Raw genomic sequence first — 13,226 nt, 5'->3', positions numbered from 1 at the left:
GTCACAAAATAGTGGTTCTTGACATCGATTTACTACTCTCGATCAATTCGTTTCTAGTTATCATATATTTACTCTAAGCAGGTTTAAATTAAACACTGCATGAAAAAGAACTAATAAACTATAGACCTAAATGAGAACAAAAAAAAAGGATATCTGTCACTAAAAGATTCGATTCGTAACGATTGCCAAAATTTAAAGGTCATAAATGTCATCCGGTTAATAACAATATTGAATCATCTGTTTAAATTTTTATATTTCTCATTTTAAAATAATTTCATATCAATACAATTATTATATTTAAATATATTATTTAGTTTATAATAATAATAAATTTACTATTAAATGATATTTATTTATATTTTATAATTAATTTAATATTTGGCCAGGATTTGACAGGTATGTCAGAAGTAAACAACGTATGCTTTGTTAATACGTTAACATGTGACGTTAGGAGCAAACATAATAATTTATTGAATTTGTTTAAAATAATAAAAATAAATAAATAATAAAATTACATTATTCAATTTTAAATATAATATTTAAATTTTTAAAATACCGAAGCTTGGTATGAAGCTTCGCTCTAGTCTACAGTACCGCCTACTGTTCCACTTTTTTTGCCGACGGGCACACTCTAACTATCCTGTACATTCTATCTAAGTCCTGTATATATTCTTCTTGTAATAAATGTACATTAAACCCTTTCTCTGTATTTTGTTGGCCTCCTTTATTTTTAGCTTCAATTTTTAACGTGTATAGAAAACTCATTTTTGAAATCATGAATTTGGACTGTGCTATTTACGGCTCCTCTATTCGTGTATCTTTTATTTTGATGGAACTGTTTTTGTTAATAATGATATAGTCTGTAATGGTCTCTATATTCAATCTAGATAGTCAATATTTTTCTTTGTTTCTATATAATATGTGTTTCTATTTTGAGAACAATTTCCGAAGTGAAAATTGAAACGTCAATAAACTTATTCTTAACTTCAATTGTGGCTTATTCCAATTAAAATAGTAATTACTTTAAATGCTTCAAGAAAATAGCTTCAAAACCATATGTGTTTGTAGTTATGTTTATAAAAGCTGTTTATTATTATCCAATCATTCAATTCAGGTATCCCAATTAGTCAATCGCTATTAAATATTGAAATTGAAATTAAATAAATTAAATAGATATTAAATTACAATCCAAAGAAAGAAAAATGTAGGATCTAAAAAGGCAACAAATGTATAAATCCTGGACTAAAGAAAAAGATGCTTTATTTTGTTCCCTCTATATACACGATCTGATTTATCAAGATTTACTCATGTATTTCTATTCTAAATAAACAAATTAAATAAGACCAAACATTGATGAACTTGAAAAGTTGTAGACCCAATACCCAGACTATAATGAGCTTTAAGGTAGGCCGTTCATTTTTATCGCTTCTATAAATAATAACAGAGTAGGTACCGTTTTCTGATAAAAAACTACACTAATTACCCACTATCTATGCGCATACATTAAAATATCTAAATAGCCCGGTACTATTATGACAGGAATAATAATAAATATTTCTTTGTAAGTATAAGCTTCAGAGAATTCTAATACGCCGTAGACATTAGCATGCATCCTCCCACCCATAAAAGGTGTTTCCGTATATATTGCAATTTACGTCTACTACTCAGACTGCTCATTCATCCGTATTCATTCATGAAATGTAAATTAGTATGATCGTGGTCGTTTATACAATTTGCTTATAATTTCTTAGCGATATACTATACATAGACGGCACAATCTACTAAAATGTGACACAAGTTGAAAAATACAGAATTCCGGACGGATATTGTTAACTTAAAAGGTTTATTCAGTCTATCACTCGGCTCTCGATTAGTTTTTGTTGGTGAAATGGTGCTAAAGCAAGTACAATTAGCTGAATTTGTATAATTGGAATTTTAAAACAGTAAAACAAAAATACATTGAAAGCTTAATATCTACGACAGGTGATAAGACCAACACTATAACTTGCTACAAATAATAATGTAATGGCGACTACAGAGAAGAAGAAAACATGGAAAGAGATGCATTTCCTACTAAAAAGACGTGATAATTGCCAATATTAACAAAAACAAGAGATATAATAATGAGATATAAAGGGTATAGAGAAAAAAGGAGGTATGTCAGGAACACATTCCGGAATAAGGCGATTTTGATACTTCAAAACGGCACAAAGATTATAGTCTTGTCATTTATATTGATCATGGTATTACCAGAGGTTAAATATAAGGTTTCAGTTGAATTTCACAAACATAAATTATTCTACTTATTCCGAAATAAGGCGATTTTGATACTTCAAAACGGCAGAAAGATTATAGTCTTGTCATTTACATTGATCAAAGTATTACCAGAGGTTAAATATAAGGTTTTAGTTGAATTGCAAAAACATAAATTATTCTACTTTCTTTATTTTGGCAAACATTTAGAAATTTTACACATTAATTCAAAATAATAAAGTAAAAAAAGAGGTATGTCAAGAAAAGTAGTAACAACGCTGATACAAAAATGCATTTTATTTCAGAAAACAAACAACTGTTATTATAAAAATAATCTTTATGTAAAAGAACTTAAAAATAGTTTTGTTTTCAACAATTTTATAGTGTCTACACGAGATTTGGGTATAATTGGTCTCTAAATTATTGATGCGGAAGTTCATCAAAATAACGTTGGTCATTTGAATCACAAAATTTGTTTAGATGCTGCAGGTCTGCATATTTTGCTTGACTGATCGGCAGAAGTGCTAAAAAATAACAAAAGTAAGCTTTATAAATCTAATTAATTGGGGGGTTTTCCTGTATAAGCATATGGAGGTAGCTCAAATTCCATTTCTGGTAATTTGGGGGTAGTCAATCACTGCCGTGTTATTACTGTGGTCTCCCAAGTTCCATTGAATGTTGTTCTGTAGTACAAAAGACGAGGATGATCCCTAACAGCTTTTACCTCGCGGATGGGTCGAGTTAGAAGAGGGCATTTATTTTTATAATGCTTGCGTAAATATTCAGTCCACTTTCGAAAATATTCTTGAGGACATTCTTCAACTAAAACGGTGATGGTTTTCATCTAGCAGTTTTAAATACTTCTGTCCAGTCTCAAAAAAGTTCGGCTTTTGATTTTTGATTGACAAATTCAAAATCTTTGTCACATTCCAGGTAGGAATGTCCCCTAACAGGATAAGTTATTTGGATAGAGTCCAGTCTCTTCTCATGAACTATGTTATGAATAAACCGAAGATTTTTTATTCTGTTCTCCGCACGAGTCGCAGAAAATATTCATGTTGTATATTGAATTCTACGAAAAGATTTGTATATTGAACGAGTATACTCTCAGTACGAGTTAGAATGAGTAAACTCAATTGTCTCTTATAGTAAATATCATTTGTACTTATATTAGGTATTTGCAGATTTTTTGCAAAATTCATGAATATAGCCTCTGTGTGTACATTTTTTCTACTAGCTATTCTCGCAGCTTGTTTTCTGTTATAAAATGCTTGGGCTTTAAGTTTATGTAGCTTATTTTCTGTATCTAGTTGCTAATATCAGCATTTAATTTATTTGTTTCCTCCAAAGATTTCGCTAATAGACACTGCTTTTCAAAACTTTTAATTTTTGCTAAATATTCATCACAAGAACTACACATATCGGTCCTTGGAAAACCAAAGGAAACATATAGTTGAAAAAATACTTCTATATGTTTCGTATGAAGTACGCATGTCTGGAAATTGTTCTACGTATATTGTGTACATTTTTTTAATATTTAAATCCTCAGATAAGTATAATTTTGACGAGTCTTTCAAACTATAATGACTTTTTCTGCGCATGAAAGACCCTATATGCTGCAATATACAGTTTTTTGTTTCCATAGAAACTTGATGACGATGGTTTTCATGTCTTTCTCTAGTATCTTTTGGAGCGTGACCTGCTAATTTTAGTGATTTTTGTAGAACTTCTAACTTTTTTTTCCAATTCCATAGAATGCCGAAAAGGCTTTCTGACATACTGGAACTTCTTGTGTTTCGTCATTTATATTATAACAGATTCTATAGCTAAAGGAGCCATCATGGAGACGTGCAGAGTCCTCTGATACTCGTGGTCTCTTTTTTGCTGTACAGTTATATATTTTCGGCATCTGTCGAATCCATGAGGTTGAGCTTTCTAATAATTTGAATTCTTGCTTGTTCCGGTATTTGCAAAAACACTTAAACCTAACGCACTTACAACCCGGTCCTATTACATGGCTTTGTCTATTTAATTTTCTATTTACTTCATGAATTTGTCCATATTTTCTACGTTTCTTTGCTTTATTTTCCCGTGTGTCCATAACATCACATTTCATAAATTCGTCACTCTCACTAGACATATTTACAACTTGCTAACTCTCCTTTCAGGTTCAGTAAACAAACATACATAACCCCTAAACACCTGTGAACCACGTACAAACTAAATGTATTAACCGCTTCGTCAGCGTCGGTCAAATTGACATCCCTGCTTTTTTCCATGTAGCCCTCGGAATGCCTTCTTTCTTACTCTGTATAACACATATGAAAGTATGTGTTACATCCTGACTAACCTCATTCATCAATGTGAATTTTTAACATAAAATAGTATCCAGTTTGTGCCACTATATGGTCTAATTATCTCAGTTTCGCCCGTCATTTGACATACCTTTTTTTCGTTTACCCCTTATATGTAATCATCAGGCTTAGACAAATATGCACAAAGCATATTTTGCAAATTTTTTTTACAACTATTAAATATGAAGTAAAATTCATTAAACACTAAAGTAATGCCCGTATTTTAATACAATCCATTAATAACATAATCCCATAATCCCTTTAATAACATGACGGCAAATCATTATAATACAAATACAATTCAATATTAAGATCAAACTTAATCTTATATGTAAACTTATCTATATTTTACTGTGTATTTAAATTATGTGCTTTGACCCATTCCTTTTTATTTTTGGCCAGCGTCCTTTTTGTCCGTCCGGTTTTGTATTCTCCATTCTCTGAAGATGACCCTAACTGAGTTTCTTTTTTTTCTATATATTCTAATGTTGACTCTATCGAACTCGTCTCAGATATTTCATTTTTACTTCTTGTACTTTACTCTTTTGTCGTTCTGGCAGTACCCACAACTCGCAACCAAAGGTTAATACAGAACAGGCCTATATATATTAATTTCTGTTTTTCTTGTAATTTCAGTCTTATTTATGAATTTATTGTTCGTTTAATAGTATAGGTCCATCGTTTTTTGAATTCTATTATTAATATCTGTTTCCTCTCTTTCGTTGTCTTCTAATCCTACTTCAAAAGTATCCTACCTTCTAAAGTATTGGAATGGTTGTGCTTTTTATATATTTACTTCTTCTATTTTTATATTTACCTTTTCTTCTTCTTCATTTTCTCCTATCACCATAACTTTTGTTTTATTTTTATTAATTGTCTTTCCAGTTCTTTTAGTACTTCATTCCATATTTCTATATTTGTTTGTAGTTGTTCCTCGGCCAATATGACGACGTCGTCGGCGAATGGTTCTTATTAAATTTAATGTCTACTCTTCATAAATTTCTATAACGCACATGAATTTTTTCACTTTTACGTTACATTTCGTAATTATCTTTTTAATGAATATCAATGTAATTAACAAACAAAATTTATTCATTGATATTTTTATAAGTGCATCCTTTTAATAGACGCCAAGTTATTTATTAGATTTTAATTATATCTCAGTTTTCTTATTTTAGTTAAGTCACTTTTATCTTTAACTAGTGTTCAAGGAACCGGAGTAGAAGTAGAAGGAAATCAATAAAATTCAAATATGTTCAATTAAATATAATCGTAAAATCTTTTAGTAAATTAGTACACGTATAAATAAAATCAATCAGAAATATTAATATCTGCAAAAATTTAAATTGCGCAGCCTAAAATTAACAATTAACAGATACTAATTACAAAAACCTTACAAATTAATTTCATTATTTGTTTCGTTTCAAATTTTATGCCTCTGAAATATTTACCTCAAAACACATGGTTACCTTTCAATTCTGAAATGTCCCTAATATTCTGCAGTGTCCCCAAATTCGTTTATCAAAAATTCTGTAGCTCAACTCCTTTCCTTGGTCTGGGTACATGGAATCTAACTCAAATGCCTTATGTTTTTTCGATGTCTTCTGCCTGCCAGAAATGTTCTTGTGATTGATTCTCCCTATGAATAATAACTGGTTTGTACAGTCCATCTAATTTAGATAACGATTTACGTCATTATATACGTCAGAGATTGAAGTTGACATAGTTGCCAAAGTATAAAAAAATCCTGAATCCATTTTAAATCAAATATGTCACATAATTATTAATATACTCTTTACAACGACTATTTAAATTCTTACATGACATTTTTGAAATAAAACACACTAATTTTGTTCTAAAAAGAACAGATTTTATTAAATAGTTAAAAATATAAAACAAGAGGTATTCACTTTAAGATTTAAAATAATAAAGTACAAAAAGTGTCAACACCGCAACTGTCAAATAGGTGTTACCAATTTATGTCAAAATTTTACCTTCGTTCAATTACACTTAGAGTGTGTTCCGAACAAATGTTCTTGATAAAAACGCTTTATAATGCATTTATACAAATTACATGAAACATATTATTGTGTATTTCTTTAAGTTAACATTAATAGAAACTTTTAAATATTAGTTCTACGCGTATATAATAAAATATGTCTAGTGGCTGTAATGCCAGTGTACTCGGTAAAGTGATTCTAAAAAAGAACACACCTACCGCCTAAATATTTCGTGTTGGTATCATGTGACATCACACGCTATGACGCCGATGACGTACATCGTTAACTAAATTAGATGAAGTGTACCTATCATAAATACTGCAAAAATTTTGACTGCAATTTCTTCCAATCAGCGTTCATTGATCACCACTCTTTAAATCTCATTCACTAATTACTTTTGAACCGTTCACAACTACCGACACCCAAATAATTCTCAGGATTCGATGTTCTTCCTTCTAGGGTCAGCAATACATAACCACCTTCTCGTCTTTGCTAAATTTACCCAACATCCAAACTCTCCTTCCAAGCCCTCTTTTTAACCAATCAATAAATCCTATTTCAATAATAAATCATTTTTCGTATTTCAAAAACAAACCAAATTTTCCCATTTTTCAAAATGGACTGTACTCTCTCCAATTTTTTGTTCGATAAACAAAATACCAATGGACCTTAATTATTGGTTTTCTACGAAATTCCCAGGGCTTTTAAAACATTATGTGTAAGACAATAGTCACCGTTAATCGCTTATATTTTATTTATTCAAACTATGAAAATACAGGTAGATTATGCCATAGAAGGAGCTTTATATGGATTCTGACAAGGTTCACTGTTCCATTTGCATCAAAATTGTAAGTTAATTTTATTTTGTTGAAGCAAAGCTTCTATACTAGCGTTGAATGACTTTTTCTCTATAGTAAAATGCTCAGACGACCGTCATGAAATTAGCGCCAAAAGGCAGCGTCATGGAAGTAACGTCACGAAATAGCGGTCTTCACATCGATTCGCTACACTCCATCAATTTTCTTCTAGTCATCATATATTTATTTTAATCAGGTTTAAATAGAAAACTACATGAAAAACAATAAGCTTTAGCTCATTTCTTCAGAAGTATTGTTAATTTAATATTCCGAGCGATAGGACTTTAAGAAGAAACAATGTTAATTATTCCTTAAAAAAAAATAGATACGAAATAGGAAACAATTATTTTTACATTCGCATAAATAAAACGACGGATTCAGTAGATCGATAGATGGTTCATTTACTGATTCGGATACTTAACAATGAAAATTACCAAAATCTCACTTTAATAGTAGCTTTAAAATAAGTAGATAAGACAAATTCTATAACAATTGCACGATTTGTTTAAGAAGAATTGTCCAACTTTTATCTTGCTAACTGCTGTATTTCACAAAAACTCTTGCTTTTTTTGTCTGATGCTCTTTCATATAATGTAGGTATAATGAAGGCACGAAAAAATTTATAAATATTTTATCCCAAAATGTTTCATTTGACATGCTTAGCCTATGGTATTATTAGAGTTGCTGAAGAAATTAGACTTCGGGCGCCATAACGAGTTCAACTATATAAAAGCAGAGTTCCTTCTCGAATAGTGGTAAAAAGATGGGGAACCTGATTAGAGTTTTTTTTGCCTATAATTTTTAGGACGGCGTTATTTATTAAGATCATTAAAAGTGTTTAGTTTTGAATTTTCTTATGACAACAATCTACAAATTTCTTTTTGTCAACAAACATTTAAAAATAAAATTGTTAATCAACAACAAATCCATTTTCTCAAAGCAAATTATGCTTTTGTACCTGAAACACTCATAAGTTTCAAAAAACGCAAAATCCGCTTTCATAAAGTGTTGCTTTAGTGGAAACATTTATTTCTTATTATGAACGTTAAGGGAATAATTGAAATACAAATTTTACGTAAACTGAATAATACTATTAACAAAAATGTGTCAAATATTGCCCGGAGACAAATTAGGAAGAAACCAGTGTCGACCAATGCCTCTTAGCCAACCTAAAATATGCTTCTATTACATCAGTTAATGTCGAAGAAAGTTTTTATATATATACTCAGTGACATTAGAAGTGTTACACCCAAAAGGAATAATTTCTTGAAGTTAATTTTTTGACAACATGGTAGATTTACATCAAGAATGAAACGATAACATTGTCAAGAATTTTTATTAACAAGTAATCAAAAAAAAATTAATAATCTGTTTGGCGACCATGTAGCTAAATACACTCCTGTATACGTCTAGACATTGACAAAATGAGATGTTAAATGTCTGCTTGTGGCACCTCGTTTCAAGCAACTTAAACTTCATGTATTAACTGTGCCAGAGTCTGTGCAGGATGGTGCAAAGTGTACAGTCTCCTTCCCATCACACAGTTTGATGAGCAATATGGGGACGCACGTTGTCTTGCTGAAAAAGGACGTCGAGATAAGACAGTAAACTGGTTTGTAAGATGTCTTTAATATAATGCACAGCAGTGATATTGCCTCAAATAAACACAAATGGTGATCGGTTACCATAGGCAATAGCCCCCCAAACAATTACTCCAACTGTCCTGTATACATGCCTCTCAACAGCAAACTCGATATCTCGTCGTTCTCCCGGCGGCGTCTTACCATCCTACAATCATTATGCATTCCTAAACAGAATCGTGATTCATGGCTGAATGCTACATTACGCCATTCTGCTACTCAATGCTGCCGTTCTCTGCATCAATTCAAACGTTGATGACCGTGGTCCGCAGTCTAAGGAAGCACTAGTCATGAGCGGAATTATACCAGTCCAAAGGCTCGAATGCGACGGTATAGTGTATGCATACTAACAGGTCTACCTACTACTCCAAACCATTGGTCAGCAATTTGACGCGCAGTAGCAAAACGGTCTTGCAGAGCCAGTAATCTAAAGCGCCTATCTTGACGCTCTGTGGTACGCCTTGGTTGACCAGTTGGTCTTTTTCATGTTCCTCTACCTTAGTTTGTTCACACACGACAGACACGCATAACCGTCATTGTCGTACAATTAACACGACGGCCAATTTCGCGATACGACAAACCCATATCTTTATACGCAATAATTCTACCCCTGTCAAAATCGCTAAAATGGTAGTAATTATGATGTATTCGAACTCAAGGCATTTTCTTACACTGAACACAATTAGACTGAGGAACAACAACTAAAAATTTCTATACGAACCGGTTTTCACAAGTCGGTCTCTTCACAAAAGAATTTAGAAAATAAAACTTTATTTTTACAAAAAGTAAAAGAGATAAACCATTAGTATTCTTATCATAGCATGTTTTAAATATAGTCATTCTGTTGCCAAAAAATTAAGTTCAAGAAATTACTCCTTCTGGGTGTAACACTTCTAATGTCACTGAGTATATAAATATCTAATCCTAACAGAAAATATTTTTCAGAAAAAAGTATAAAAAGTACAATTATTGTAAATTTAGGTTTTACCTATTTAGTATAATAAATTAATGGTGTGTTTCATAGTTGTTGAATGTTATATTGACTATTTTCTGCATATTATTGACTGGAATCAATTTTTTGTGCATAATATTCAGAAAAGTCGTGCATATTTGCGCGCATGTATATACTTTACGCTAGCATATGCATATTTACCTAAGTCTAGTAATCATCTTCTCTCCTACCTTTTTTTCCAAAAGAAAAAGAAGAGTAAATACAAAGAAACTACAAAATATAAATGTAAAAATTTTGTAATGGATATTTAATAAAATATCGTTGTGATACTTACATTTCTTAAAATTGCCTTATAAATAACTTGGAATAATATAAAGAGGGATATATTGGGAAATTCGTCAGATTTCGTTGCTTTCTTTTCATAAGATCATCAACCTCTCGGTTAATAAAAGAATAGCTGTGTGAACTGATAACTTTAGTTATCTGGTATCAGTTCTTTGATCCTTACCGATTTCTATAATTAATAAAAAATACTTTTATTGCCACGTAAAATTTTAATATTCAGAGTCATTTTGCGATAAAGATTGTATTACTCCGGCTATTTCATAATTAACGTTAAGAAACTGTTTAATAAGTTTTTTATCACTTCCGGATTGCTTTTTTTCTTTTTTGGCTTTAGTTTTAAAGCTTTAGCCACTTAATTACATATAAATATTACTACTTATTTATACCGGATTGTACAGGCAGCATATTTTTCACATTTAGTGGTTCATCATTATAAACAAGACAAACCAAGATTAGAAGGTTGGCAACATAGTGGTACACGTGCAAAGGAAATATCCGTTCAAACGATCATTCACTAGGGATGCACGTGAGACGTCCCGGTCCGCATTTTATCCCGCGGGACTGGACGGGACGGCAATTTTCGCTGCGGGATGGGACAGCGATTTTTCTGAGGGACGGGACATAAAACGGGATTGGCGTTTTGTCCCGTGGGACGTCCCGTATGCCCCACAAATACTTCTTTTTCTTCCTCAGCTTTTTCCTTTCCAGGGGTCGCTGTTCCTTACTCTTCGTCGCCACTCATTCCTGACCATCGAGTCTTCTTCACGTAAACCTTTCTCTCTCAAGTCCTGTGTCACACAGTCTTTCGATCTTATCCTTGGTTTTCGTCTACCCCTTCTTCCATATACTTGCATCAGCTTTATATCCTTGATGATCCAGATGCAGTCTTTGTTCTTGAATCTTTTTTTTGAGACTATAGTTACCTCGGCTCTTTCCCTAATCAAGTCGTTTTTGATCATGTCCCTTTTAATCTCACTCAACATCCACCGTAACATTCAGCAACCTCCATCTTGTTTTCCTAGAACTTAATTACAGGTCACACCCATACACCAACGGAGATCTCACCACTCTCTTATAAATCTTTCCTTTCAGTTCCTCCCCGATTTTTCGATTACAAAGTACCCCGCTCATTTGCTTTCAGTTAAACTAACCAGCCTGTATCCTGTGGACTATTTCTTGATCCAGTGTCCCATTTTCCGTTATGTAGAAGCCAAGCTATTTAAATTCACCTACTCGTCCTAGCTTTTCTCCAACTAATCCTACGTCGCCAACCATTCCTCTTTCTCTCAACCACATATACTCCTTTTTCGACTTGCTAACCTCAAGTCCCCCCTCTTCAATAGCCCTTCTCCCAGCACTCCAACTTCTCCTCCAGCATTTTGTCAATCCGACAGAAGTCATTACTTTCATGTACGCTTCCTCATACATATCCTTCACGAGCCTTACGTACTTCCCAGAAACCCATTTCTCTCTCATACATCTCCATAGCTCTTGTCTTTATATAATCATACCATTATCCCGGGCATTATATTCTCATTTAAAATCCCGCATCCTCTGTCTTTCCTCTGGTGTTCTTTATTTAGCACCTTACTAAAGTATTCATACCATCTTTGCTTTATTTGAACATCGGTTCTTAACACTCTTCCATTTGCACTTAATCTGCCGCATATGAGTTAAGTCCTTTGATGACTTGTCCATTGCTTTGGCAATGCTGTATAACCTTTTCATCCCCTGGGGTATTTCCAACTCTTGATACAGCTGTGCAGACAATCTTTTCTTAGAAGTAGCTACAACGCCCTTTGCTTGCCTCTTTGCCACCTTATACCTTATATATATATATATATATATATATATATATATATATATATATATATATATATATATATATATATTGTTATGATGTGTTTTTTTTGTTTGAAATATGAGCAATGAGTATTTTTAATAATATAGGGTTTTTATCGCGGTTCTCAAAGAATTAGTTTGTAAGTACTTTTTTAAATTATCTTTATTGTAACTATTATGAAACACACATATATATATCTAACCTAGCCAATGTAAATTTAAAATAAACTATCTTTAAATTGATATTCTTACAAAACTAATTAAATTCTATAGACAATCTAAAATTTAAACAAACTATCTTCAAAATTGAAATTGTTATGACACTAACTAAATTATATTAACAAAATTTTGTACCTTTCTTTCACTGAATGCCTAAATGAACTATTTTCCACTAAGTATATAGATTCTAATCACCACTGAATGTCTTCGTACTTCAGTTATCCTTGTTTTTTGTGAAATTACTTTTTTCAATTATCAGCTTCTACCAATTTAAGATATATTTTTCTTTACCAGCATTTATACACCACCAACCAAACCAGCAAACAGCATTTATATTTATTCTTCTTTTCAATATACCAATATCCAATTATTATAAGTTGATTTATACTAATCTCCAACCATAATATAATTTAATTTCTTCCAATATACCTTTTTTTATCTTCAATAATTATTTGTGTATAATTATAAATGTGCATTAAATTATATGCATAATTTTTAATCTTCATTTAACTCACTATATTAAACTATTGGACTATTTGTACTTGATTCACTGACTCTAACTAACTTTCATAATAAACTGGCCTGACTTCTGACTAAAACTTCCTAAAAACTTTTCTGACTGCACTATCTAAAACTTTTCTGACTAAAAAACTCCATCTTGAATCCAAATCACGGGTATTTATATGTTTTGGATTTCTAGAACCATCTGGTAATAGATCATGTTCCAATTTGTTCTATCAAATACTTGTCTGAATTTTCTGGAA

At 31.7% G+C, this 13,226-nt stretch overlaps 1 protein-coding gene across 5 annotated transcripts in view; it reads left to right on the top strand.

Annotated features, from left to right (window-relative positions):
• Positions 1-13,226, top strand: part of Mp (collagen XV/XVIII-type protein multiplexin) — a 1,493,071-nt gene that overhangs the window by 259,512 nt on the left and 1,220,333 nt on the right. The window lies entirely within an intron of this gene.

The sequence above is a fragment of the Diabrotica undecimpunctata genome, chromosome 7, assembly GCF_040954645.1.
Source record: "Diabrotica undecimpunctata isolate CICGRU chromosome 7, icDiaUnde3, whole genome shotgun sequence".
Classification (NCBI taxonomy): Eukaryota; Metazoa; Arthropoda; class Insecta; order Coleoptera; family Chrysomelidae; genus Diabrotica; species Diabrotica undecimpunctata.
Note: the sequence above shows the minus strand (reverse complement) of the source record. Positions and strands in the feature narration are given on the sequence as shown.